Source organism: Erpetoichthys calabaricus, chromosome 3, assembly GCF_900747795.2.
Source record: "Erpetoichthys calabaricus chromosome 3, fErpCal1.3, whole genome shotgun sequence".
Lineage (NCBI taxonomy): Eukaryota > Metazoa > Chordata > Cladistia > Polypteriformes > Polypteridae > Erpetoichthys > Erpetoichthys calabaricus.
Genome location: NC_041396.2, coordinates 241,308,167 through 241,336,016, shown reverse-complemented (window position 1 = coordinate 241,336,016; position 27,850 = coordinate 241,308,167).

The following is a 27,850-nucleotide window of genomic DNA, read 5'->3' as shown; positions in this document are numbered from 1 at the left end:
CGCGCCTGTGTGTGTCTCTCTTTCGCGAGCCTGGAACGCCTGTGTGTGTCTCTCTCTAGCGCGCTGCTGTGTGTGTGCCTCTGTCTCACGCACCTGTGTGTGTGCCTCTCTCTCGCGCGCCTGTGTATGTGTGTCTCTCTGTCCCGCGTCTCTGTGTGTGTGTTTCTCTCTCTCGCGCGCCTGTGTGTGTGTATGTGTGTCTCTCTCTCACACACCTGTGTGTGTATGTTGCGCTCTCTCCCTCTTGCTCGCTCGCTTGCTGCACAGGAAATGCACAGGGAGAGACTAAACATGTACAAACCGAAAGGAAACTGGCTTGTTCGTATACCAAGTGTGGTCGTGAACCGAGGCAAAAGTTTGGTGAACTTTTTGGTCATAAACCGATTTGTACGTGTACCAAGACGTTTGTGAACCGAGGTTCCACTGTATTGGGAAAGGAAGGATAGAACAGGAAGAAAATGACGTACAGAAACTACCCGAGGACAAGAGAAGGGGGAATAAGAACACCTGTTGTTAGAAGTTCAGAAAGCAAGGAATGATACCAATAACGGAATGCAGAAAAATGGTCAGGGTAGGTACGTGAGAAACCAGCTGGAATAGTGAGTCAGCAGAAACAACAAATGCATTGTTACAACGAGGTCAAGATGATGTAATGTATGGAAAATAAAATTAGTGTATTCATGTATTAGCATAAATAAATATAGAGAAATATATAAGCATTAACCTTAGTGAAGATATTAATGCAAGTCAGGCATGCCAAGCAAATGATTAAATAAAAGCACATATCATATTTATTTTTAATTAATGCTCAGCTTTAAGCCACCAAGTATAAAACAGCTTGAAAGCCAAGGAAGGGGAAGTGATAAGAGAAAGCCCAAAAAATAGACTTCTGCAAAACAGAAAATAAAGATGAACAATAGACAGTAAAAATACCAGAGGCCAGCTGCAGGCGGAAGTAAGGAGATAATAATGGTTCTCATGAGAATTCGGGGTATCGGCTGGACAGGTGCAGAGAGGAGTCAGAGAAAACAGTAAATGAGCTAATTTGAGTGAGGTCGGCGTGATAAGAATTTACTATATAAGTTTTGAGTTCTGAACTGTTCAGGGCTCAGTTCGATTTGGCCGAATTGGGTTGAGTCCGTGTTGTTGTTTATTGCAATAAAGCTATAAACTCTGTCTGCCTATCCTCTGAGTCCTAATAGCCTTCATTTCAGGTAAAAGCCTTTTGGTGACAATTTTTCGCCACGACATTAGCATCATTCTGATGCTCTCATTCAGTGTTCAAACCCTGCTCCCACTCATTCACAATTTCCTGTACTGCAACATGGAGGAAGACATAGTCTCGTTTGCAACTGCTGAAGATAACTTGTTATGTAAAAAGAAAAACAACAGCTCAGCTATTTGGAAATGGTTGTCATTTACAGAGTACATTTAACAGGTTGCATCCAAAAGTGGAAGCACTTGAAATCTTTTTCATCATGTACAACAGCAACAAAAATGGCAGTACGACAAGTATGTTAAAGTTCATTCTGTTGCTGCCGCAGCCCTTCTGCCTCAACATTCTGTTCTGAAACAAAGCACAGTGTAAACTTCATTTACATGGGTTGTACCTAATGATAAGAAAAGCACCAAGAGGCTGAACCCACCACATTGCCAAAGATATGGTCTCTGTTGCAATTGTGGAAAAAGCTGGCTTCAAAAAGCTACTAAAAACCATTGATCCAAGATATGAGTTGCACAATCATGACTAATTTGTAAGAGAAGCACTGCCAGAAATGTACACTAAATTCAGGCAGAATCTTACTGACCAGTTAAAAAGGTGATGCATTTCGCACTAACAACTGATAATGTACGTGGTCCAATAGAACATGTGAATGTATATGAGTTTAACAGCGTATTTTAATAAATAAATGAGAGATAACAAGTGCATGTCTACAGACTAGCTATTTTGCGCCAGATCACAAACCGGGAGCACATAGCTGAAGCCTTGTAGGATGGCTTTACAAACTACAAGCTCATTCGAAAAGGACAATCGACAGTGGGAGCAACATCGTCAAAGTGGTGCAACTGAAAAAGTTGCTAATGCTGCAGTGCTTTGATCACCAACATCATCAGGCCATCGGTGAGTGCAATATTAAAGAAATTGACTGGTTTTGATTAAACAATGTCAGTTAAATACAGAATTTAATTTGTTAATGTGTTGTTAAGTGATCTGTCTCTTTAAATGCATGAAGTAAAATAAAGAATTTAATAAATGCAGGACATGGACTGTATCACCAGGGCCATTATTGTCAGCAAATTCTCCTATAGCTGGAGGAAAAGATAAGAGCTGACTGAAGTCTAAACTCAACTTGGTCGGCTTACTGGCTAATCACAGATATGACCACATGCTGGGGACTTAAGCAACAAATGATCGAGAGTGACCTGAAGCAGCAGGGAATACGCACAAACGTTCCACCCTCTGACAAAAAATCTAGGCACAGAGTTCCAGAGGCGGTCCAGAAGGCTCTAAAACCTCTTCACAGATGCTTGGTCTGGCAAGGATTACAGTATGTGACTCTCTCACATGTTGGATCTCAGCTTGATCTTTTCAGTTCAAGTCTGCTGGTACTTCATGAAGGTTGTAGTGAGATGGCCAAATCCATCAAGACTGCTATTGCGGATTACCTCAACATAAAGTGTTGCTGAGCCAGCCACAAATGACCTATTGGACATGGTCTCACTTGTGGCTCAGAGATTTAGAGCCAAATATATAGCAAGTGACAAGACTGTCACATTGAAGCACAAAGCTGTCTTGGCGATGGAGTCTCTACAGGCTGATCAAGACAGTTTTAATCCTTAAACAGCTGTGTCCACTCTGTCCAAAACTGCTGTCTGAGAATGAACAAAATTTCATTCAAAGAGAGCATGACCATCAGTATTGACACAGAGGGAGGCATTAAAAAATTAACTTTCAAGCTACTTGCAGTGTAGAAAGTGATGCAGATCCACTTAAACCATGGAAAGAACATGAAATTGTCTTCCCGGAAATGAACCAGCTGATGAAAAACTATCTTTGTGTACCAGCCACCAGTTCTCCTTCCAACAGGGTTTTCACTTACAGTAGTAATGTTGTAACCTGCCACAGGGCATCTGTCAAGCACGAGACTGTTGATAGGCTAGTGTTTCTTGCACAAAACATGTTAGACATGAACAGGGCTATATCCACCTCAGAAGAAAACTTCATTTGTCAGAACAAGTAGCCTGTTGTTTTCTTCTTTATATTTTTATTGTTATTTGCACAGCTGTATATTTTGTTAAGCAGGAGAGTAAATCCAGTCATTGCACAATATGTTAATCAGTGGTATTGTGTTAAACAATTAAAAGAACATTTTTAAAGGTGGGCATATCTTTTATTTAATATAGGCTATTTATGTTTATTTTTTCATTTGCCTGTTGATATCCTGTGCACCTATATGTTTTCTAACAGGAAAAGAAACCTTCTCAGTCTACTTGCATTTTATTTTGATCTCAGTGTAGTTTAATAAATGTATTTGTGGCATCTCATGTGTGTCTATTATGTACAACTGAAGATTTAACGGACCTCATAGAAGACACTGAGATATATATCATGTATCACCATTAAGCCTAAAAACACCCAGATACAGTTTTTGGATTTTATCACCCAGATCAATCTCAGATTGATATAAAATGTGTTTGTGTTTGTACATAGATATATATTTTTAAATAAAAATTTATAACTGCAACTGCAATACTTTTTTCGAGAGATGTTTTTAGATGTATGAAAGTAAATGTTTCCAAGAACTGGAACATCTTGTGACAAACAATATAACTTTGCAGTGCCTTTGGATATGAAATCTAAACTTACTACAAAGACAGCTGATGATTGGGACACAAAAGAAAATTGATTCCCAGGTTGTGCATTCTAAAATATTTTGGTTGTGTACAATAAAATCCAGTTTTTGGGAAGAAATCCCTAAAGTGTCAATTTTTAAGTGTTTTATTTAGCTCATATTGGTGTAAACAAATGTTTTTAATCATACACAGTTGACACTCCTGGAACCAACCCACATGGAAACCAAAATCTGTGGATGTTCAAGTCCCTTATATAAAAGAAACTAACTGGTTAGACCTCATCTGCAATACCGTGTACAGTTTTGGTCCCCATGTTGCAAAAGGACATAGCAACACTGGAAAAAGTCCAGGGAAAAGATTAAAAGAGCTGAGAATTTTCAATTGAAGCAAAAAAGATTAAGAGGACACATGATTGTTTAAAATTATGAAGAGAATTAGTATAGTTGATTGAGACAGTTAATTTAAAATGAGTTCATCAACAACATGGGAATACAGTTGCAAATATATTAGGGGTAAGTTTCACAAGAACCATCCATATTACTAACCGAGAATGGTAAACCGGATGGCATGGACGCAGGTTTACTAACTAAACCGGATGGCATGGACGCAGGTACACGGCGATGGGACTATGTGACGTACTGCGCAGGTGCGTACAGCGCACGTCTCATAAACCACAATTGAAGTCATATCGACCGCGAACAAAGGACTCATGGCCCAAAAACGAAACAGCTCAACTGACATGAATGAGAAATGAAGCAACAAGGCGCCCATGGCTAACGACTACCGACACAGCCACGCCAAAAAGAGGATTCTGCACTGCAGCCCGGATTCAAACGGAAGAGGCTACGGCGGCCCCACAGGTCCACAAAGATAGTACGAAAGGCGCAGGTCAACGCCATATTGTGAGTGGCACTACTACGGAGGGTGCAGGCGTCACCACCATATTGTGTGTGGCACTACTGCGGAGTGAAGTTAGGAATAATGTGCTGCTTGGGATAGAACAAACCGCTGAACGCTTTACACCAAATTCAAACACAATACAGCTCAACAATACAAAAACGAGCCCACCTAGATAAGATCAATGAATGCAGGCGCCTACACCGCGTGTCTGAAACTGCGGAAGCAAAGCAGGCACGGGTTCAAAACAAACGAGCTCGACTGACGGATATACAAACGCGAGCCCGCCTGGATAAAATCAATGAACGCAGGCGCCTACAACGCGCGTATGAAATGCCGCAAGCAAAGCGGGCACGGCTCCAAGACGAACGAGCTCGACTAATGTATTTCAGGATACCCAACGCCGGGGGTAGGCGAGCGAAGCGAGCAGGGGACGGAGCCCCCCTTGTAGACACATAGAATAAGCTACTAAGTATTGTGGTAGACAGTAGGACTTTAGGGACTTTCAAAACTAGACTTGATGTTATTTTAGAAGTTGTGGATAGGATTGGCGAGGTATATTGAGCTGAGTAGCCTGTTCTTGCCTAAATTATTTGAATGTTCTAATGTTCCAAAATAAAATGACATAGTATTTGCATATACAGGCATTCTTCCCATATACTTTAAATCATCTCTAGGTTACTTATACTGTAATACATAATACAAGGTAAATGCTATGCAAATAGTTACTATACTTTATTGTTTAGGGAATAATGAAAAGAAAAAAATCTGCACATGTTCAGCACAAACGCAACCATTTCATGCCTAGCTACAAAGTACACATCAGTAACAACATAACATATTTTTCTTTCGACATTTACAGATTGCTTTCATTTAGTGACATGAAAGAGCAATACATAGAATAAAACACAGAATGTTTAAAGTACAGTACATGTACATGTAGAAAATATAATTACAAATTGATAAATTTATTCTTAATCTCTCTCTCTCTAACACACACACACCACACACACGCACATGCACACGCACACACACACACTCTGTGTTAGTACTGCGATTATAGATGCAGGCGTTATAGAGGAGGATCAATAATGTGAATATCTGTGGAGGTTGAGGGCTGAAACCTTTTTAAGTGTTGAAGGTCAAGACTTCACATTTTCAGATGCTTTAGTTAGGAACATTGTTATAGGAAGCAGTTTCTTCTTTTCTTTACCTTGTCAAATAAATCTTGCAGTGGTTGTAGGCATTTGTTATTCCTTGGGTGACAAGGAGGCTTTGTTCCATCCAAGGATCGTTCACAAGGGTTGTTTCCTTTAAAACCGGCTCCTGTTGAAAAACTTCTACAAATTTTTTAAGTGTCGAAATTAATGCCCATGCCTTCTCTAAATCTATGTATCATCATCATTTTCTTCTCTAGGGACTTTCAGCAGATTTTTGAGTTCCTCGTTGGTAGGGATTATGCTATGCACTTCTATGCAATGTCATCCTTGATCATGTCAGAGAAGCTTTCTCCCACCAACTTCTCTTGCAAGATTCAAGATATTCCTGAGTTCTCCATCAATAGTTGGGAAGCCCCTGAAATGAATGACTACATCACTCCATAATGACTTACAATATACATTGGACCTTAGGGCATCTACAGCCTCTGCAGTAAGCACAGTTTCACCTGCAATTGTGAAACTCTTCCATAAATCTAAGATACAGCAGTCAGGGTTAGCTTCAAGGGCAGCAGAAATCCTCCTGAATGTGAGGTGAGTGAAAGTCACCTAATGCACTTGATGATGCCCTGATCAAGAGGCTGCAGCAGTGATGTAGTGTGTTGGGGCAGGAACATCACTTTCACTTTCTCGCTGGTGAACCAGAAAGATTAAGGATATCTAGGAGCATTGTTAATTATGAGGAGGACCTTGAATGGCAGCCTCTTCTCTTTGAGGCATTTCTTCACTTCAGGAACGAAGAACTTTTGGAACCATTCCAAGAAGAATATCACTGTCACTCAAGCATTTTTATGTTGCCAGAATATAGGTTGGTGATTTCTGTTTTTGGTTCTTAAGAGCTTGGGGATTGTTTGCTCTGTAGATGAGGCCTGGCTTGATCATGTAACCCACTCTTTAGGATAGAGGTATGATTTGGCATCTTCTTCCAGAACATGCCCCTTTCTTCACAATGTAAGGTAGATTCCTCTTCTGTGAGTTTCTTTGAGATCTACTGGCCTCGCCGTCAGCCATTGCCACTTCTCCCATGATCTTTAAGTTCTTGAGGCTGTAGAGCTTTAAATAGCTTACTAGCCATTCCCTTAGTAACCTTTAAATCTTTCCTCTCACTCTCCTGAATCCCTTCACAGTAGCACTCATAGAGGCTAAAAGCTTTTCACATACAATTTTTATTATCAGCAATGCTTTCTGTGATATGTCTTCTAGCCACACACTTAATGTGTTTTCAGTCTTTGCAAGAGCTTTATCATGCACTAGAGAGACAATTTTTGCCATTGTAGGGGCAACACTTTCACTTTCACAAACTTCAGCTTCATTCTGTCTTATTGTGCAAATGCTCCATTCATTCTTACTGACTTTATGGTCTGCAACAAGCGACATGTCACTTTTCAGAAGGTCTAAGATTTTATTTTCTCATCAAGAGACAGCACTTTACGCTCCCACTGAGTCTTGGAAGGATTGCTTTAATCACTTAATTGCTTTTCAGGAGCCATTTCCACAGAAGCTAAGTATACATGAACACAAGTAGCAAATTAATGAGATACAAGGCGGGAGGCTACAGCAAGGAATGCCTACACATCACTTTACTTGCGTGGAATGAGCATAGTTCTGACTGCACGGCAAGTTCAAGTTTTGCTTTTTTGGTACTTACTTAATTTTTTTCTAATATACGTGATCTTTGATTTGGTTGGATCTGCAGATTTCCAACACCTTGTCACACTTCAGAAGTATTCAAAAACACATGGAGATCATAAAAGTTATCCACCAACTTTAGAACAGTGCAGCTAAAACATAAACATCCAACTCCACTTTTTTAAACAGGTTTGAAATCTGTTTATACAGTATATGTATATTTTAAGGCCTGATGAAACTTGTCAAACCACAAGGGCTGAAAGGAGAAGTTTTGACCAGGAAGTGAAGAACCTTCTTTCAAGTAAATCAAAGCTCATAGTCAAAAGAAAAAGATATTGATCTGATCTGATTATCAATGCTTCATGCCTCAGTTCTCAGAGAGGGCTGCACCTTTAACAGAGCTCAGTCAGAAGTGAGCCCTAAACACTGTGGAGTGGACACCCCAAACCGATACAGCATTTCTTAACGTAAAGAAGGCTCCAGTGTCAGCACCCATTTTAGTATTACCTAACATCTTCATTACCTAACATTTTCATGTTCAGGGCTTTCAAAAGCATTCCAATAATCCTCGAGAAGGTGCACTATTGTTAACACATTTTCCTCTTCCATTGAGAATACTGATGGACATCAGTCAGAAGACATTTGATCTTGATTCCTCTCTAGTCTAAGAAACCCTGCCCCTTCTGTGGTCCCTCTATGTAACTAACACAGCCACAGGAAATATGTAGTCACTTCGAACTTGTATGGAGGTGAACCTCTTAAGTTATCAAAATTAATGAAGACTTTGTTTTATGATTGATGCAGTTGATTAAATGTTATTTACCAGGGTGGTACCCCAACTCATCATGGTGTTCATTGTCATTTTTTGCACTACATGTGTGTCTTTATATATATAATTATAAAAAAGGCATGCAAATACTGTATAAATATAAATAGAGTGTGTGTAATTATAATATATAAAATAAAACTATAACACTTCTATCACTCATGGGATTCTGAGTGCAAGTGCTAATTAGAAAAGGAGAAGTGTAAAGTACGTATGTCTTTTGAGACCCCGTAGACATATAACCGTTTGTTAATGCTCTTCAGAATGTCAGCTGAATAAATAAAACATAGAAGCCCAACTCATTATGTTCTAAGGAGGAGACTTCAGAAAAAAAAAAAACATGGACTTTGAAACCAGTTACTGCTATCCTGACAATAATGCATCGTGCATTAAAATACTAAGGAAAACAGGAATAATAATATTCATGTACATTTTCTCTGCAACTCTGATTTTAATTACAGTATTTGGAAACTTGTTTGTGATCATCACTGTCTCTCATTTCAAACAACTTCACACTCCTGCTAATTTCTTAGTTCTTTCACTTGCAGTGGCAGACTTTCTAAATGGTTTCATTGTTATGCCTGGTGAGTTTACTTCAACAATGAACAACTGCTGGTATTTTGGAGCTGGATTCTGTTATTATTATACAACCTTTAGTCAATTATTGCCATTTGTTTCTTCTTTACATTTTGTAAGCATATCAGTGGATCGCTACTAGCTGTGTGTGATCCATTTTTTTACAACAGAAATGTTACGAACTTAAGGACAGGTATGTGTATAGCTTTTATGTGGTTTTTTGCATTTTTATTTACTTATATGTTTATTTTTAAAAGTGGAGGACTACTTCTAACAGACTTATGTGTAGGTGGATGTTTTTTCTTGCATTATACAAACTGGTGGATAATAGATAATTTACTTACATATTTACTGCCCATGTTGGTAATAATATGTTTATATACAAAGATATTTATAGCAGCAATAAGACATGCAAAGGCTATCAACTCTGTGATAAAAGAATCACAATTTCCAAATGAAAGAAAAAGTAAATTGTCTAAATCATCTGAAAGAAAAGCTGCAAGAACACTTGGAATAGTAGTCATAACCTTCATTATCCTCTGCTCGCCTTTTTTTGTGTACATTTTAGTTGGCTTGTTTTTCAGCATTAGCATCGAAAGCATGTTATCTGTACAAACAGTTATTCTTTATTTAGCAGCAATTAATTGCTGTATTGATCCCATAATTTATGGTTTGTTCTATCCTTGGTTCAGAAAATCTTTAAAAATGATGGTGACATTAAAATTTTCAAGTCATCATCATCAATAATTAACTTATTTTCTGGTTGAATTTTAAATATAGTTTCTATTTGTCTGTTTTTTGTTTTTTATATTAAGTACAACTTCATATTTGAACATTAAACATCTTTAAATAACACATGCAGAGGTTTATGTACAACTTGCCATGTGGGAATTTTTTTTGTAATGCTTTATGTGACCTTTTGATTTGTTCTTGGAATGTATTGGGAGGAATTGCTAAGTTGTTCAGTTTTTAATAGATTTTTATATAAATAAGTCATAAAGTTAAATAAAAAAGCATTTTTTATAATAATATTTTCATTACACTTAAAACTATTTTTATTTAATTTTGTAAGCTGTGTAATTCATTTCTTCTATAAAATCTTTAATTTAGACATATTTTATATTTGTGCATCCGAGTGCATCAGAGTTATTCCCAGCAACATCAGATGTAATGCAGGAAACACCCTGGACGGGGCAGCACTCCACTTCCGGGATTCCACTCAGACTCATGAAGAGCCCATCGACCTAATCAAGAAACTGGTAGATGTGTATCTCATCATGTAAAATTCCTGAAGTTTATCAGTTAGGAAATTAACTTAAGTATTTCTGCAGTTTTAGGTGAGACATAAGAATTCTTTTCTTTATTGTTTTTTTAGCATTTAGTTAAGCAAGATCAAGCATGTTTAGGCATTGCTTTTCTGTTATTAGAAACATTTTTTTTTTAATTTAACAATTAATTTAAACACATGATATTCATTCATTCACCTCTAAAATGTGAAAAAATGCAGACTTTTCAGTTTGTCTCGATTCTATACTACAGGTTAGAAAAAAATCGACAACATTATTTCAAATTAAGTTCTGTCTAAGAAATACATATGCATACAATGGACTGGATCAAATCCAAGATTTTTTACAATCTACTGCTGCTGGTATAGCCTGTGGATTTTTACAACTCAGAAGCTGTATAAATCAGTTCTAGAAAATGCCGTACATTAATGGATTAATATCTTTGTATGGCCATATTGCGAAATGGAGTGAATAACATGTCAGCAGTACTGCATAAAGAGAATGGATGGGAAGATGCAGGTGTGCATTCAGGTAGAATCTCCTCTGAAACAAATTCTGAATTTTTAATTTGTCCATTCTATTTAGTACTCAGAGAAAAATCACAACATAACAACATTACTTCAAATTAAAGCCAAAGGAACACAGAGCATCAAGAACATGAATTTCTAATTTAAACCATACATATATGTTTTTCTTATGTTTAATAATGTCTATGAGCCTACCTTTTACATTCAGGTAAATATACCTTTCGGGTAGCACAGTGGCGCAGTGGTAGCGCTGCAGCTTTGCAGTAAGGAGCCCCGTGTTCGCTTCCCGGGTCCTCCCTGTGTGGAGTTTGCATGTTCTCCACATGTGTCGGTGTGCTCTGGTTTCCTCCCACAGTCCAGAAGACATGCAGGTTAGTTGCGATTGGCAATTTTCCTGCTTGTTCTGTGTGTGGCGTCGTGTGTGTGTCCTGCGGTGGTTTGGCTGCCATGCCTGGGATTGGTTCCGGTGCGCTTTGCCGACCCTGTGTTGGCTGGGATTGGCTCCAACAGATCACCACCTGGCATATGTTCTGCTTTAGTGGTGGTTAGGAGAATGAGAGCACTGACTGACGAGACAATATGTCTCAATTAAGTCCAAAGGCAAAAAAATAAACACTACAAGGCACTTGCGAGTTTCCATTTTTAACCACATATGTTTATCTTATGTTTAAGAAACGTCTAGAAGCCTGTCTTTTTTCAAAGCAAGTCACAAAACACTGTTTAAGAGGCAAGCAACTATAAAATACATGTTTGTGTCAGTTTCATTAATGAAGACATGATAGCTGGCATAATAAACTGACCTTCACATCATCATGCATAGTTGTTCAAGTGATCCTATCTGCTGGCTCACTGATTCTTTAATTGAAAATCTTAAATTGATTTTTTAGCTTTATTCATGTCATATAAAGATACTCAACAATTAATCTTCCCTTTCTGTCATCTTCTTTGGAAACATCTATGTTAAATTATCAGACACATTTAAATCTGTTACTGTCCTTGTGTTCTCTGCATTTCATTTTTTTCTAGGTAATTAAGCCACTCAACAAATAGTTCAGTCTCAAATTTAAGTAAAAAGGGATTTTCCCATGGAGTGAGACAATTAAAAAAATTCTTGTGATTTTTTTTTATTTGAAAATAAATATTATAATAAAGCACAACTCAGTTAAACAAATAAGACTAAAATACAGAATAACATATACGCCAAAAACAATCCCAAAAGAATAAAAGTCAACAAAATGAATTCAGCATTTTGATGTGATTTGTGGAAATACTCAATAACAAAATGCACTCTATCTAAAATGTTACTAAAGGGTGACAATACAGCAAAAAGTTGTCATTGATGAAATGGTGGCACAGGATATGAACAGGGACCAACATGTTTCTAAAAAGGCATCAAAACACATCATCTCAGTGGTAATAACACTTGACATGCCAGTGCAATGAAGAAAGCACAGCCACGGCATGGGGTAGTCTGTTCTGTGCATGTACTGATAGTTGTGATGGAAAGGAGAAATTCTGTCTTCGTGCTCTCATAGGATCGGTAGATGCTTGGACAAATTGGAAGATTCCAGGGATGTCTGACCCTGAATCACAAAGGAGACTAACTGAGCTTATGAACGAGTTTGCATTCGGTGTATGAAAAACTCGCTGACTACCCCTAAGCAACCCACCATCCAAAGGTACAGAGGCCATAAGCTCTCGTTGCAGACATGCACGCCTAATTATTACACCCCCATACACATTAGACGGCAGTTAGTCCCCTGAAACTGCCTCATCAAGACTTCAGAAATCTGAGCAATGTATGAAAAACATGAACTTAAAAGGTTCTAGCTCTGTTACCCCTAAACAAAGGACACACTGTTTCTGCCAACAAATAAAGAAGAGGCCGAGGTCAAGAGAGACAAGTGGGGGACTAGAGACAAGAAAAAGGGGGACTGTGTGTTATTGGGGAAGTTGACAATAGTTTCATCCATGCTTTACTTCTTAATGCGTATTCATTTTAGTCATTTTAAATAAAAGAAAAAAGTATTATGACCAACTGTACTGTTTAAAGAATTCTATTTTATGCTTGAAATTCTTTCTCTTTTTTTCTCTATTATTCTCAAAACATTTTCTTCTGTTAGCTGCTACCAGTGAGATCAACTCTAATAAAAAGAGTCTATTATTGGAATTTTTGGAATCATTTAAATTTTATTTATGTTATTTATTTTTGTGGCAGCAGTTGAATACACACATCAGCAACCAAAGCCCTTAATACTACCAGTGGTCAATCAATAGGCAAATTTTTATGATTGGAAAAAACAAAAATCAAAGTCAATCAGTTGCTCAAATCAGAAACTGGAAGTTTTACCCTAAATACACTTTTCATTTTTTCATGTGTTAAAACCTTTCCTTTAGGTAAACATCTGACATAAGTTATTGCAACATCTCGTAATACTCCAGAAGTATTCAGAAACAATTGGAAATTATAATGGTTATCTGTCCACTTTAGAACAATGTGATTAAGACATATATCACTCCATCCACATATCCATTTTCCAACCCGCTGAATCCGAACACAGGTCACGGGGTGGGGGTCTGCTGGAGCCGAATCCTAGCCAACATAGGGCACAAGTCAGGAACCAATCCCGGGCAGGGTGCCAACCACCCGCAGAAGACCATATATCCACTGATCTGTTTTTTAAAAAAAGGTTGTAAAATATTTATATGTACAAACCCCAATACCAATGAAGTTGGGACGTTGTGTAAACGTAAACAAAAACAGAATACAATGATTTGCAAATCCTTTTCAACCTATATTCAATTGAATACACTATGAAGACAAGATATCGAATGTTCAAACTGTTAAACTTTATTGCTGTTTTGCAAATCTTCACTCATTTTGAATTTGATACCTGCAACACGTTCCAAAAAAGCTGGGACATGGCCAGCAAAAAACTGGGAAAGTTCAGGAATGTTCAAAAAACACCTGTTTTGAACATTCCACAGGTGCACAAGGTTAATTGGAAAACAGGTGTTTGTCATGATTTTGGATATGAAAGGAGCAATCCCCAAAAGGCTTAGTCGTTCACAAGCAAGGATGGGGCCGAGGTTCACCACTTTGTGAAGAACTGCGTGAGCAGTTTAAGAAACAACATTTCACAACTTACAATTGCAAGGAATCTAGGGATTTCATCATCTACTGTCCATAATATCATCAATAGATTCAGAGAATCTGGAAGAAATCTCTGCACGTAAGCGGCAAGGAACGAATACCAACACTGGATGCTCGTGACCTTCGATCCCTCAGGCGGCACTGAATTAAAAACCGACATCATTCTGTAAAGGATATTACCACATGGGCTCAGGAATACTTTCAGAAAACCATTGTCAGTTAACACTGTTCGTCGCTACATCTACAAGTGCAAGTTAAAACTCTACCAAAGTGAAAGCCATATATCAACAACACCCAGAAACACCGCCGGCTTCTCTGGGCCCGAGCTCAACTGAGATGGATTGACGCAAATTGGAAAAGTGTGCTGTGGTCTGACAAGTCCACATTTCAAATTGTTTTTGGAAATCATGGACGTTGTGTCCTCCGGGCCAAAGAGGAAAAGGACCATCCGGATTGTTATCAGCGCAAAGTTCAAAAGCCAGTATCTGTGATGGTATGGGGGTGTGTTAGTGCCCATGGCATGGGTAACTTGCACATCTGTGAAGGCACCATTAATGCTGAAAGGTACATACAGGTTTTGGAGCAACACATGCTGCCATCCAAGCAACGTCTTTTTCAGGGATGTCCCTGCTTATTTCAGCAGGACAATGCAAAGCCACATTCTGCATGTGTTACAACAGCGTGGCTTCGTAATAAAAGAGTGCGGGTACTAGACTGGCCTGCCTGCAGTCCAGACCTGTCTCCCATTGAAAATGTGTGGCGCATTATGAAGCACAAAATACGACAAACGCTGTTAAGCAGACTGTTAAGCAACTGAAGTTGTACATCAAGCAAGAATGGGAAGGAATTCCACCTACACAGCTTCAACAATTAGTGTCCTCAGTTCCCAAACGCTTATCGAGTGTTGTTAAAAGGAAATGGTGATATAACACAGTGGTAAACATGCCCCTGTCCCCAGCTTTTTTGGAATCGTGTTGCAGGCATCAAATTCAAAATGAGTGAAGATTTGCAAAACAACAATAAAGTTTATCAGTTTTAACATTCGATTATCTTGTCTTTGTAGTGTATACCAATTGAATATAGGTTGAAAAGGATTTGCAAATCATTGTATTCTGTTTTTATTACGTTTTACACAAGTCCCAACTTCATTGGAATATGGGGTTGTATTATAAGGCCTGATTAAATTTCTTTAGCATAGTAAGGGAAAACTTTTCTCTAGTGCTTGAATCAGTCCCTTCCAGTTACATCTGTAGTTTGCTTTGTGTATTGTAATTTGTGCCCATTGTCTCAAGTACTGCTACCAGCAATTGTTGTTATTAAGTGTTACTTTACATAATTAAAAGAGGATTTAAACATTGCAAACATCTGATTCATTGTTAATTGTGGAATCAGCAAGAAACTGACATGTGTATCCTATTTTTGTTTTTCACATGCTGGAAATGGCCTACAGCCATGTTTACTATAACAGGTTGGATAATGGTAAAAACTGGTGACAGAAGCACAGAACAGTGGTTGATTAAACTGAAGAGGTTTTGATTCCAATGTTAATAAAGTCCTTCCTATTTTGTTATTCGTTATTATGGCTTATTTATTCTCCCACAAATGCTACAAGCAGCACAAAACAGCAACATTAATTTACAGAGCACATTTTCATACAACAGTGTAGGCTCAAAGAGCTTTACCAAGCTCACACAGAGTAAGTTACTAATGTAAAAGGAAAAACATATTAAGATTAGGCAGTAATATTAAAGAATTTAAGTAGACAACGAAAAAGGTAAAGTCAGATGGCCAGGAGGAGAGAGAAAAAAAAAAACACAAAGCAAAAAAAAAAACGTTAGGCTGCAGAAAAAACAAAAACTGTAGTATTCCCAAGCCATCTTTAACATCCTTTACTTGCATGTACAAAGCCACTTTCATGAAAAGTTTGCTAATTCATGATTATATGTAGTGCATTGGCGATTCTAAATTGTCCCTAGTGTGTGCTTGGTGTGTGGGTGTGTGCGTGTGAATGTGCCCTGCAGTGGGTTGGCGCCCTTCCCGGGATTTGTTTCCTGCCTTGTACCCTGTGTTGGCTGGGATTGGCTCCAGCAGACCCCATGACACTGTGTTACACTGTAGTGGGTTGGATAATGACTGACTGACATGTCTCTGACCACATTCTTTCTTCTTTGATCTCTCAGAGGAATGGTGGTGCAGTGGTTGGCACTGCTGTTGCACAACTCAGGTCACCTTTTTTGGCCACAATGATAACAGTATAGTTGGCAGATGTTTCCCTTGCCTTCAGGGACACTTTAAAGAAGACCGCAATCATTATAATCCAGTCAAATCTAGTTCAGTTAGTCCTTCACCATTGACTTTAATGAAGCTCACTAAGTTAAGCGAATATCACGAAACATTTCCATGATTTCAGGAACTCACAGCAAAGTGAACTCAGCAATGTTCGTTCATCACTAATCATCTTCTATAATATGCACTCTCTTTTAATCGTTCTATTTGGGGTGTCTTCTAACAACACTAAAGCAGCAATTGTAGATGGAATTATTTGGCCACTTCCGTGAACCATTATATTGTTACAGAATGATTACAATCAAGTGAATTAAATTTGTAAATGGTAAGCAAGTTAATTTCAGTGTATTTGATAACTCCCACATCATGGATGTGAATATGAAAAAGAAAGGAAAATGACATAGAAACAGTGGCACTGCTTTGACGCTGGGTACCGCCAGTTTTCAAAACCAAGAAATGTATTTCAAACAAGACAGTATTGTGTTTTAAACTCAATAGCAATGCAATGAAAATTAAGCTGTATTTTTGTCTGCTACACATACATACATCGTTAAGCACCGAAATACAGTGAATAGATTTAAATTGAACACCGAACAGGGCACATTTCATTTATTTCATGTCAACTACACTGTCAATTTAAAAATCCTAATCCCACTATTCAAGTCACAGTAGAAATTAGTCGTGTCAATATTTAAAATCTTTCATGATTTTTCATGTCTAGAAAGGAAGAAATTTGTGGTGACTCTTTAATGTTTTTATTACTAAAAGGATTTGCCCAGCTGGCTACTGTTTTTTGAAAATGAAAGGGTTCAGCACTGTAGAAAGTTTTATTTGCCATAGACAAGCACAACAGCCTGTGCCTAGTGTTTGAGTCACCCATTATTACAATTTCTGTCTTTCTGGAGAATTATTCGGGTTTCCTCATCCCTACCTATCAACTCAGAGTTATAAGAGTTGCTGTCCAGCTGTGCAAGGCCTTGAGAATGGTCGGACAACTCCGGAGTTGACCATCCTGGACAGTGTACACCTCATACTTTGTGCATATCTGACAATTCCTTTCTGTAAAATAGATTAGCCACATCCTTTTTGAAGCTCAGTGACTCTGAAAGTGTGGTGTTGGATAAGATTCCATAGATTTAGAGCAATCCTCATTGAAGGAAGCCTCTAAGAAGTCCAAAGTCCAACAGGACCTACACAGTAATGGTTCCACATCTGAAATTTGTTTGGGTGGCAGTTAATCCCTTTTAAAATTAAATATATATTAAACGTAAGCTTAAACGAATAACAGTTCTTGTTTAATACCAACTTGCCCTCTGTAACCCCCTGTATTTACTTTTTGAGATACTCTCATTACTATTACTACTACTACTACTACTAATACTAGTACAAACCTTTTTCCCCACTGACACTCACATGTTTTATGCTACCTGACAAATATGGCTTTATTTCTACTAGTCTCTCACTAAGAAACTAGACTTATCTAGTACTCCTTTTCTTAATTCTCTTTCTACTTAGTTATTTACTTACTGACCAAACTGCTGCACTGTGGATGCCTGTTGCCTCCACCGCTTTACCTACAGGTGGCATTGCTACAGCCACTACTGTACAATAAATTCCTACTTGACTCTCCCACACTTCACCCACATCCACTGCTGAGATGCACACATACCATTCACTCACACTATGTTTTGACCTGGGGAGCTAAAAAAACACAAAGAAAATGTAATGGAAGAAAAAAACAAAAAAATGTACTTTTCATGTTTTTAGTGGCAACCAAAAACAAAGATATAGAAGAAACAATTAAATATTAATCATGTTTCATGGACAAGAAACATACAACACTCAGCTCTCAGTACAGTCACCAAACCAAGAATGACCTCAGCGTGCAGTACACACTCTGAACATCCGCTAACACTTACCACCTTTTGCATCTACCAGGGACAAATTTCTCTGATATGTATGTGCCACAGGCTACAGCTAAGTGTTATCTTTTAGCAAAGTCTTTTATTCTTTACTGCATTTATCTTTAAATGAATTGAGCGGTGTCATGGTCTCTGTAACTGCAGATAGCAGCTCTGGACTGTTGGCCACCACCTACTGCAAATGCATTGAAGTGGATCTTGCAACTTTTCAAACAGAAAGTGTGGGGCCTGCAAAATAATGGTAACATACCTCATTTCCAGTAAAAACAGGCCCAGGATACAGTTGTTAATGATGCTGCTCAACCGCAAAGGTGTGGAGTTCATCTGCTGTCATTAAAACAGTCAAAACACTCGCTACTTTACTGAATGCGATATAAAACAAATAAAATGATACATAAACAATAAATACTTCTTTAAACCCCTGTTACAAAGTGTTTACATATTTTTGTGACCTCATTAGAGTACTGTTCTTGTCTTTGGTGCTCAAAACAAAGCTAAACAACAGGAAAACTGTATTTCACAAAGAGTCATAGAGTCAGAAAATACAGCCTTGCTCCACCTCAGGTTCCCAGTGCCAGGGACTGCAGTTTAAAATTTGTTTCTTATATGTTGTTTTCTGACATTTTTAAAGTTATTTACATAATTCACCTTGTTATTTTACTTAATTGGTGTTAGTGTTTATAACACTAAACTTGAGTGTTTTTTCTTTTTCTGTTCAAGGATATGTTCAATACAACTGTATACATATTTTTATATATATTGTGAGGGATGGCCAGCAGTTTATCCCGGCCGACACCCCCAGGCCGCTAGATGGATTCCTCCCTGCAACATGGAGGTGCCCCCACTTCCCCGCAGGGCATCATGGACATTGGAGTTTGCCTTCACAACCCTGCTGGATACCGTTGGGGCCGCCAGGGAACGCTGCAGGGAGGCACACGGATTTTTATTTTCATTATAGCCTGAAAGTACTACCTCATCACGAGGACGGAAGAAATGAAGTACTTCCGGGCTGAAGAGAAAGAAGAGTGTCGCTACCCGATCTGCGTGCCTACCCGATGTGCGCGCGCAGGTGTATTGAAAGCCTAGCATGCCGTAAAGTGTTCACGCATGCGTTAAAGAGATTGGGCAGCACCGTAAAGTGAGCGATGACGTATTCGTTCAATACGTATGCAATAACACACTCTGCATGCGCTTAATAATAAAAAAAAAAATATACTAAACATTTCGCTTTACGGCACGGATCACTCTCAATTGCGCATGTCGATACATAACGGGCAGTACAGTATTTTCGTTTAAATGCTGTAGTAGTTGACCATAATGATAATATTATTAAATATTCATTGTACGTTCTGTTTTCAGGGCTGAATTAAGCTTGTCGTACTCCTCGTTATAAACGTTAATTGTTTATCACTGAGATCGCTTCGTTTAGTTTACATAGCACTTCTTTTTTCAGTTCCCATTGTACGAAGAAGTATTTAACCATTGTATATGTTATTATAGTCTACATATAAAAAATAAATGAGTTTTAAAAATAGATGTATTCAAGTACTTTATTGTCATTGAGTAACGCAACGAAATTACTCGTGTCAACTTCACATTGCATTTAAATTCCAATGTCAAATAGTTCAGATATATAACAATACAATAAATAAATAAAGTATGAACTAAAAACTGAGTAATCATACAAAATATGTTCAAAATATTGGCAAGATGCCATATATAATGTTAAAGTAACCGGGATGGATTATTATTGCATAAATGCACAGCAGTATAGATTACACATTACCTACACTACCTACATTAATTGTACATGATCAATGAAAACGATTTCAGATTGAGGAGATATACAAGTTTGATAAGTTTATAGCAGTTGGAAAAAAGTTTTTTTTTGTCTATTTGTAGCATACAGATTGATAATAATACTTTGCATTTATATATCTGAAATGCCTGCCAGATGGGAGAAGCTCAAACAAGTTCTGTCCAAGATGAGTGTTCTCCTTGATGTTTTTAGCCCTTCTTACACAGGGAATCTTGTATCGATGATCAAGTGATGGCAGTTCAGTTCCATTGAACGTCTTGTGATGTTTTTATGATCCACTACAGGGCTTTTTTGGCAAGTTTGGTACAGCTGTTCTACCAGGCTTTCATGCAGTTAATCAAAATAAGTATATACATATATATGTAAAAATGAACTGTTGATACACTTTTCATCCCCGGAAAAACTCTAAAAATAACTTTACATATTATTAATGAAATACACATGTCATAGGGCATCATGGTTTACAAAACTTTGTTGCGGTGATACTAGTGGATTGCATAAACAGTCTTTTTCAAGAAAAACAAATCTTCATTTCATGTCTAATCCACAAAGCACAACCCAGGCACCATCTTCTGTGATACTATTGCTCGTCTTGTACTCAAATTTAAATGGCTTTTATTCACCCATATAGTGTCTTAAATGTGAGTTAATAACTGAATAATGAAAAAGGAAACACTTTTCATGCAAATTTTATTGAATAAATGTTATGAGAACAACAAAAGTGAACAATGTGAGAACAATGCACCTAAAAAAAACCATTTGTTAAATGTACAAAAAAAAAACAAAAGTAAAAAAATCACCACATAGCTTTAACATATTTTACCCAGAGCACAGAAAATTTAAAGTTACATTGTTTTGCTATTTTGATTAATAAAATTATTCCACAAATAGCTTCTCTAACATATTTTAATACTAATAAAGCCCAAACTACTAAACTGCTTAATATATATAACTATGAAAATGAAAAAATATATATACAGTTAAAAAGTACACAAGAGGAAAATTGAAAGGTCCTTCTCCTTAAATATATCCGATGGTCAGATGGCCCTGTTGAAGAACACAAAAAGGTCTAGTTGGTCAGGATGCTTGACAAAACAACGTCTCAGGGTCACAAGGTCACAGCCTCCCCAGGCCCCTGTGGACATTCTCAGCAAGCATATTGTTGTAGTGTTAATCCAATTGCAGCTCCATTTCAAGAGGGTCTTCAGAAATCTTCTCTCTTCAGCACCACAGTCAGTTGCACAAGACTTGACCAGGGTGCATGGCAAAGGGCATCACTGGACAAAAAAAACAGCAAAAAAAACAATGGTTATTATCTGGTGTAAATCTTTCAAAGTGTATGCAGTTCCATTCATAAACCAGAAGTAAATCATAAACTGATAGAAGTGGGAATTAAGCAGAGGTGAAGTTTAAAAATGGAGTTTTTAAAGTATTTTGAAAGGTTTTTCATTTATAGCTGGTATTCTATATTTTTGGTATGCATGTGCAAGCTGCTTCACCAGTTCTTTCATAAGCAAATTAGTGGTTGTGGATTAAAGATTACACTGAAGAGTGTTGGGGGAGAGACAGTACCAAATACAGGAAGGGACTAAATTGTTCAGAGCTTTTTATGTAATGAATAGTATAGTACTTTAAAATTAATTGTGAAGGAGACAGCCATCTAGTTTATTAAAGCTAAGGTCAAGTAAATGAGCTTGGAATATGGAGAAAAACAAAATGTAAACAAAACAAGATACATTACCCCAGAATACTTGGCAATGACGCAGTAGATTCAGTCCCAAGAATCAAATGAAGGATTCTGGAAGCACTGGGCAGTAGCATCATCTTCTATTCCAACTGATATCACAGCATTCCCTCCTTCTTTAATTGCTGCCCTATCTTTCGGTTAAATTCTTCTACTTCACTAAGGCAAGTAAAATATAAAAATAATAAACAAGAAATGTTTAAACACTTACTTCAAACATTCATAGACTTGACTTTTACCTGATACTGTATTCTGGGCCACCAAGAAATAAGTCTTCTGCCTCCTGTCCTGATACACCCTGTAGAGCAGCCAGGGCATGGATGATGGACTATCCAAAAGTAAGAAAGAACAGAATACAAAAGTTGCTTCCATGTAACTGAAATATGATCACATCACATTATAAGTGAAGGCATACACCAATTACCCAGTAACAAAGCATAATACCCCTAAGAATGTGTGCTTTATTTTGCAAATGAAACAGCCTGGTTTTGTTTCTATTGAAACTCATACAATGAGAAAAGCAACAGTTACTGTGATTGCGAGGATTCACACACAGACTAAGATATTGTGGTCTAATGTTGGGGAGAAAAAAAATTGCATAGTTGCATAAGAAAAAACACATTGCTATATTGAAGTGGGCAGAAGACTACAGATCATCTGGTGCACAAATTATCTACATAACAGGCCACCCCAGCAGTCTTACCTCAGGGAATAAGACATCCAGAATGAACTGCACACAATCTCTAATAGGGAATGCTGTTTGTACAGTTCTCAGAAATCTCTCAATATATGAGAAAAGGGCATCCTGTTGTTCGTCAGACTCCAGGTACACAGGCACTCGGAAAGATGACGACTTTTCCTGGAATCTATCCAGCCACTTGGAAGGCTCATTACCACGGAGTATCCTCTGTGTTCAAGAAACAATCAAAAAAAGGCCAATGTTGCTTGTAAATGCATTAAGTGATAGGTTATTATTAAAGAGCACCCTTTCTCCCCTTATATTTAAGTTAACTTTATCTACCCTTAAATGGTCTCACACCAATCACTTAAGTAAAAAGTGAATGAAATATTACAAGACCAGGTACCAAGTTCTGTCCCTGTACTACATGAGTAGCACACCACCCCTTCACTGATGGCTTTGGGCAATGGCAGTCCAACGTGAGGTGTCCACTTCCAACACAATCCTTAGATTACAGTTTGGCATATTTATTGACATGTAGTAACTCTGTAAAATCTGAACCATGGACTTTGCTAATAATTCAGTAACATACCAACAAATGCTGCTGGGAGCCTTGTGCTTCTACAATGAAGTCTACCAGCTTCTTCTCAACTGCCACCCAGTCACTCACAGCTTGCATGTGAGATGGGACAGTTGAAGAGATTTGCCCAGACACTCTAAAAAGAGGCTGAAGAGTGCCTTGCAACAACTCAACAGCCTCATCGCTCCAGTAAGCAAACCGTTGGCCATGTCTTGTAAACAATGAAAATAAGTTATTTTTTTGTGTGTTTAATTGAGATAATGCAATGAGACACTACAACATTGCAGAAATGTCATACCCCTCTATCTGAAACCTCTCCATCAGTAGGATGCACCACCAATGGCGGATTGACGCTATGTCACTCTGAAAAATGAAAAGAAAATAAATAGTGCAATAATCAGACAAATGGGACAAATACCTGAGCTTTTCTTTATAATAAGAAATAATTTACCTCAGTGAATGTAAATCTAGTACATGTGCAGAGGCAAAGGGCATACTGTAAAATATAAACGGTCTAAATCGTCTTCTCAAACTTTGAAAGAGATTTTGAAAGATGAAAACGTTTGAGAAAAGCAGACACTAACCATTAGCATGGGGATGCCACAATAGTTTCCAGAGGTCTGCTGAGGAAAGTCCTGGAAAATACACATTATTGAATATCTATAGAGGTCATAAGTGAATGTTGTGAAGAATGCCAATCAATGTGACAGATGATGTACAACATTAAGCAGTCAACACACAACACTCTAAAAGAATAAAAGAATTTACTTCTAAATGTCTGCCCATCTTCTCAGTCCAAGGTCCTGGGTCAATGCGGCATGTAATTTGTCTGAAAAATTAAATGAAAACACAACATTACAATCCTGCTGTTGATTAAACAACTGTCTCCAGGTCAAACCTTAAAAGAAACTTGTACCCATAGAAAGCGACCGAAACTGGAACCTCTGGCCAAAGAACAAAGCCACAACTGTAACCTGTAACCATAGAACAAGGGTGCAACCCAAACCTGTAACTACAGAACAAAACTGTAACCAGAACCTGTAACCACAGATCAAATCTGAAATATAACCTGCAGCCTTAGAATAAGACAGCAAGTAAAACCGCTGACCAAAGAACAAGGCCAAAATGGGAACCTGTAACTATAATAAGAGGTCATAACTGGAACCTCAGACCATAAAACAAGGCCACAACCTTAACCTGTAACCACAGAACAAAATCTGCAGTCATAGAACAAGACTGCAACTAGAACATCTGGCCATAGAACAAGGCCGTGACTGGAACTTGTACCCATTGAACAAAGGCCATCATTAAACAAGAATGGCAATTATTTCCAAACCTAAATATGGTTCTGTAGGTCTCTTCTCCAAAACCATCAGGGCGAAGAGAATCTAAAAATAATATCTCCTTTTCAGCTACCAGTAAAACCTGAAATGTTTCCATATTAATACATGGTTAACAGTGCTATGATTTGTCAAAATAATATAATAAAAAATATTGTACAGTGATACCTTGAGATACGAGTTTAATTCGTTCCGTGACCGAGCTCTTAAGTCAAAATGCTTGTATCTCAAATTAATTTTCCCCATTGAAATTAATTGAAATGAGATTAATTCGTGCAAGCCCCCCAAAAAACCACCCCAATTTTTTGTTAAATGTTTTCAACATAAGAAAAATGTATTTATAATGAACAAATATTGTATACAAACAAAATAAAACCTAATACATAAAAGAGAATCTGAAGAAATAAACAGACGTTGGCAAAGCCGATTAGCGTATTGTAATGTTTTTTTTCTTTCACTTCACTTTTGCTTAACTTAATTTTCTTTTTCACTAGTTTTTTTCTTTTTTTCCACGCTTTCATCACTTTCATTCGCATGGCATTTCAATAGAAACCTGTCCAAGGAGGTTTGTTTAGTCCTCCCCTTTAGAATGTTTCTGAAATGAGTTAGGCAAGTGTCATTGAATAGCGGCGCTGCAAGTTCAGTTTCTTTTCAATAAAGTCAGGCGTTAGGCAAGTGTCATTGAATAGTGCCACTGTGTGATCAGTTGTAATTTTTTCAGGGTGTTTCTTTTCTTTAAAGTTCGAAACTTTTTCCCATATTCCAAACACTTCCTTTATCTCACTTTAAGAGATAAACTCCTCCACGATACTGATCTCCTGCAGAACCTCCATATGTTGCTGTGTATGTAGTTCCATCAACTCCTCTGTCGTCAATTCCTCGGAATGTGCGGGGACATGCTCTTTGATGGCTCGTATTTTGAATTTTGGCTCGTAACTCAAGACAAAAAATCGACCTAGTGACGGCTCCTATCTCAAAAAACTCGTACATTGGGGCACTCGTATCTCAAGGTATCACTGTAGTTGTATGTAAGGAATTGAAACTCAACACATAGCAAATAGTGATCCACTTGATCTTGTTGCCTGCTCCAAGCAGGAAACAATATGGCATCTTTCGAACCCAGGTTGTCCTGTAATTATTGAGATATAAATATTAACACACAATTATGAATATAAATGAAGAAATAAATACTGAACTAGAAACTTACTGGCAAACCAACAAGTGGGTCCACATTCTTGGTTTTCCATGTGGGCACCACATACATATCCACAATGTGAATATCTTTCCCCTGTTAAAAACAGAATTAAAGAATTATAAAGAAATAAACCAATATAGAAACAATATTTAATCCAACAAAGGTCAGTGAATGAGACACAGAAACAAATTACATGTCTTTGGGCTGCTTCTTGTACTATCTTCAAGCAGGCATTTCCAATCCAGAACAAATTAACAGATTAAATAAATCAATTATGCAAGTAAGTAATATTTAATTCAAGTTTTCTTACAGGGTTCTATTAATGAGTAAAAATACCAAAAAGTGAATACACTTACACTGGAATCCATGCACCGGTTTAACCCAAGACTCCAGAAATCCTTGCGTGTAAGGCAGATATTTCCATCCTTGACAATCAGTTCTGTTGAGGGACGATGTGAGTCCAGGACATACTTCAGCTAAACACAGAAGTAATTATTGTAGAAGTTAATAAAAAATGTTCATAAAAACACTCTGCAAGCTGGCTGTAAAACCACAATTACATTTCCGTTAACCAAGCAATAATGCAAAGGTGACAGGTCACTTGCCAATTCATCCTGAAAAGGCCCCAAATCCTTCTCCCACTTATCTCCTAAGCAAGCATAGGGATGATCATTCACTTGAGAAGATATCCAATATCGATGGTCCTGAAGACAGTAATCCTTAGTTTGTCAACGATCTGATATATTAGATTAAAAAACAAACTTTTAAAATTTCATTCTGTCTGTTACAAATAGCAGGAATTTAAAATTTCTGTTCTTTTGGACCAGTTTCTACAGCAACATTCATTGAAGTTAAAACATTTATCCAGATCAGAAACTCAGGTAACACCCTTACTTTCCAAACTGTAGTACGGCCTTAGACATGAGACATTCAGCTGATGGTGCTTTCCGTCATCTTTCTTGACTGTAGCGGCACATTTTGAAGAGATGCTGGATACAGTAAAAGGCCCTTGGTGACGGCTGGCAAGGCTCGGTTTCAGACACTGCTTTTTTGGGTTTTCAGATACAAGTACAGGATCCCCAACATTGATTGTACACGTTTTCACCAACTTCCTTTTACAGTTTCCATAAGACCTCTGTTGTCTTGTCTGCGCCTTCTCAATATTCTTGATAATCTGCAAAAGCAAGCATTAAACTTTAAATTCTGTAATATTTCATAGGCTATATTGATTAAGTCTTTTTTAGGGCATGGACCTTTTCATTCAAAGCTTTCATTTCTTTAACTCTGATGTCAATGTCTTCTTCTGGATCTCCAATGTCAATAGTTTCTCCCATTGGACAGACGTTTGAAACTTCTGGTAAGCACGGATGTCGGTGAAAAAGCAAGAAATATGGAGTGTACCTTGTTGAAGACTGGTTCTAAAAAGTTCACCATTAGCACAGAGCATTAGGACTAATGAAAGGTCAAACACATTAGAAGATTGTCAACCGGGGCATGTGTACCCACCTGCCTAGCCGTGTTGATGCCATATACAACTGCAGGAAGATGGAGGTCCCAATCATTGTGGCTCTCATTAACATATTTTCTCAGTGCACGTTTGATATTTTGATTTGTTCTTTCATCCTGTTTATTTCAAAATTATTTACAAACATTTAACAAATAATCTTTTTTCAGTTACCAACAACATCCAACATGAATTAAAAAATTAAACACACACAATTACCTGCCCATTTGTCTGAGGATGGTAAGCACTGGAGACAGCATGCTTTACTTTTAGGACTCCAAAGATATTCTCATTTAACTGTGGACGAAGAATCAACAGAATTGCTTCAGTAGTTCACACAAGGGATAATAAATGGGTTTATAAATAATGGACTTTTTCAAGAAATGTTTCAATTTAAAAATAAAAAGCATTTTTTTTCAACAGTACCTCGTTGACAAACACTTTGCCTTGGTCAGTAATGACCTTCCTAACCATGCCAAATGTGTACAGCTTCCCTATAATGGCTACAGACACTTCACTCGCTGATTTAGTTTGTAGAGACTCATCAACGATCCACTTTGTGTAGAGGTCAGTCATGGTCAACACATACTTGTTTCTTCTGGCAGCTTCACACATTGGGCCAAAGAGATCCAGACCTACCACCTCCCAAGCTTCTTTCACCTGATAAAATGTTTGCCATTAAATCATTACCCTCATTTGATTTTATTTCACAAACCTGAAGCCAGCCATTACCTTGATAGAATGCAAGACTGGTGCCATGGTCTTGATGGGATCATTCAGCTGACAGCGGTGACAACATCTCACCTAAAACATG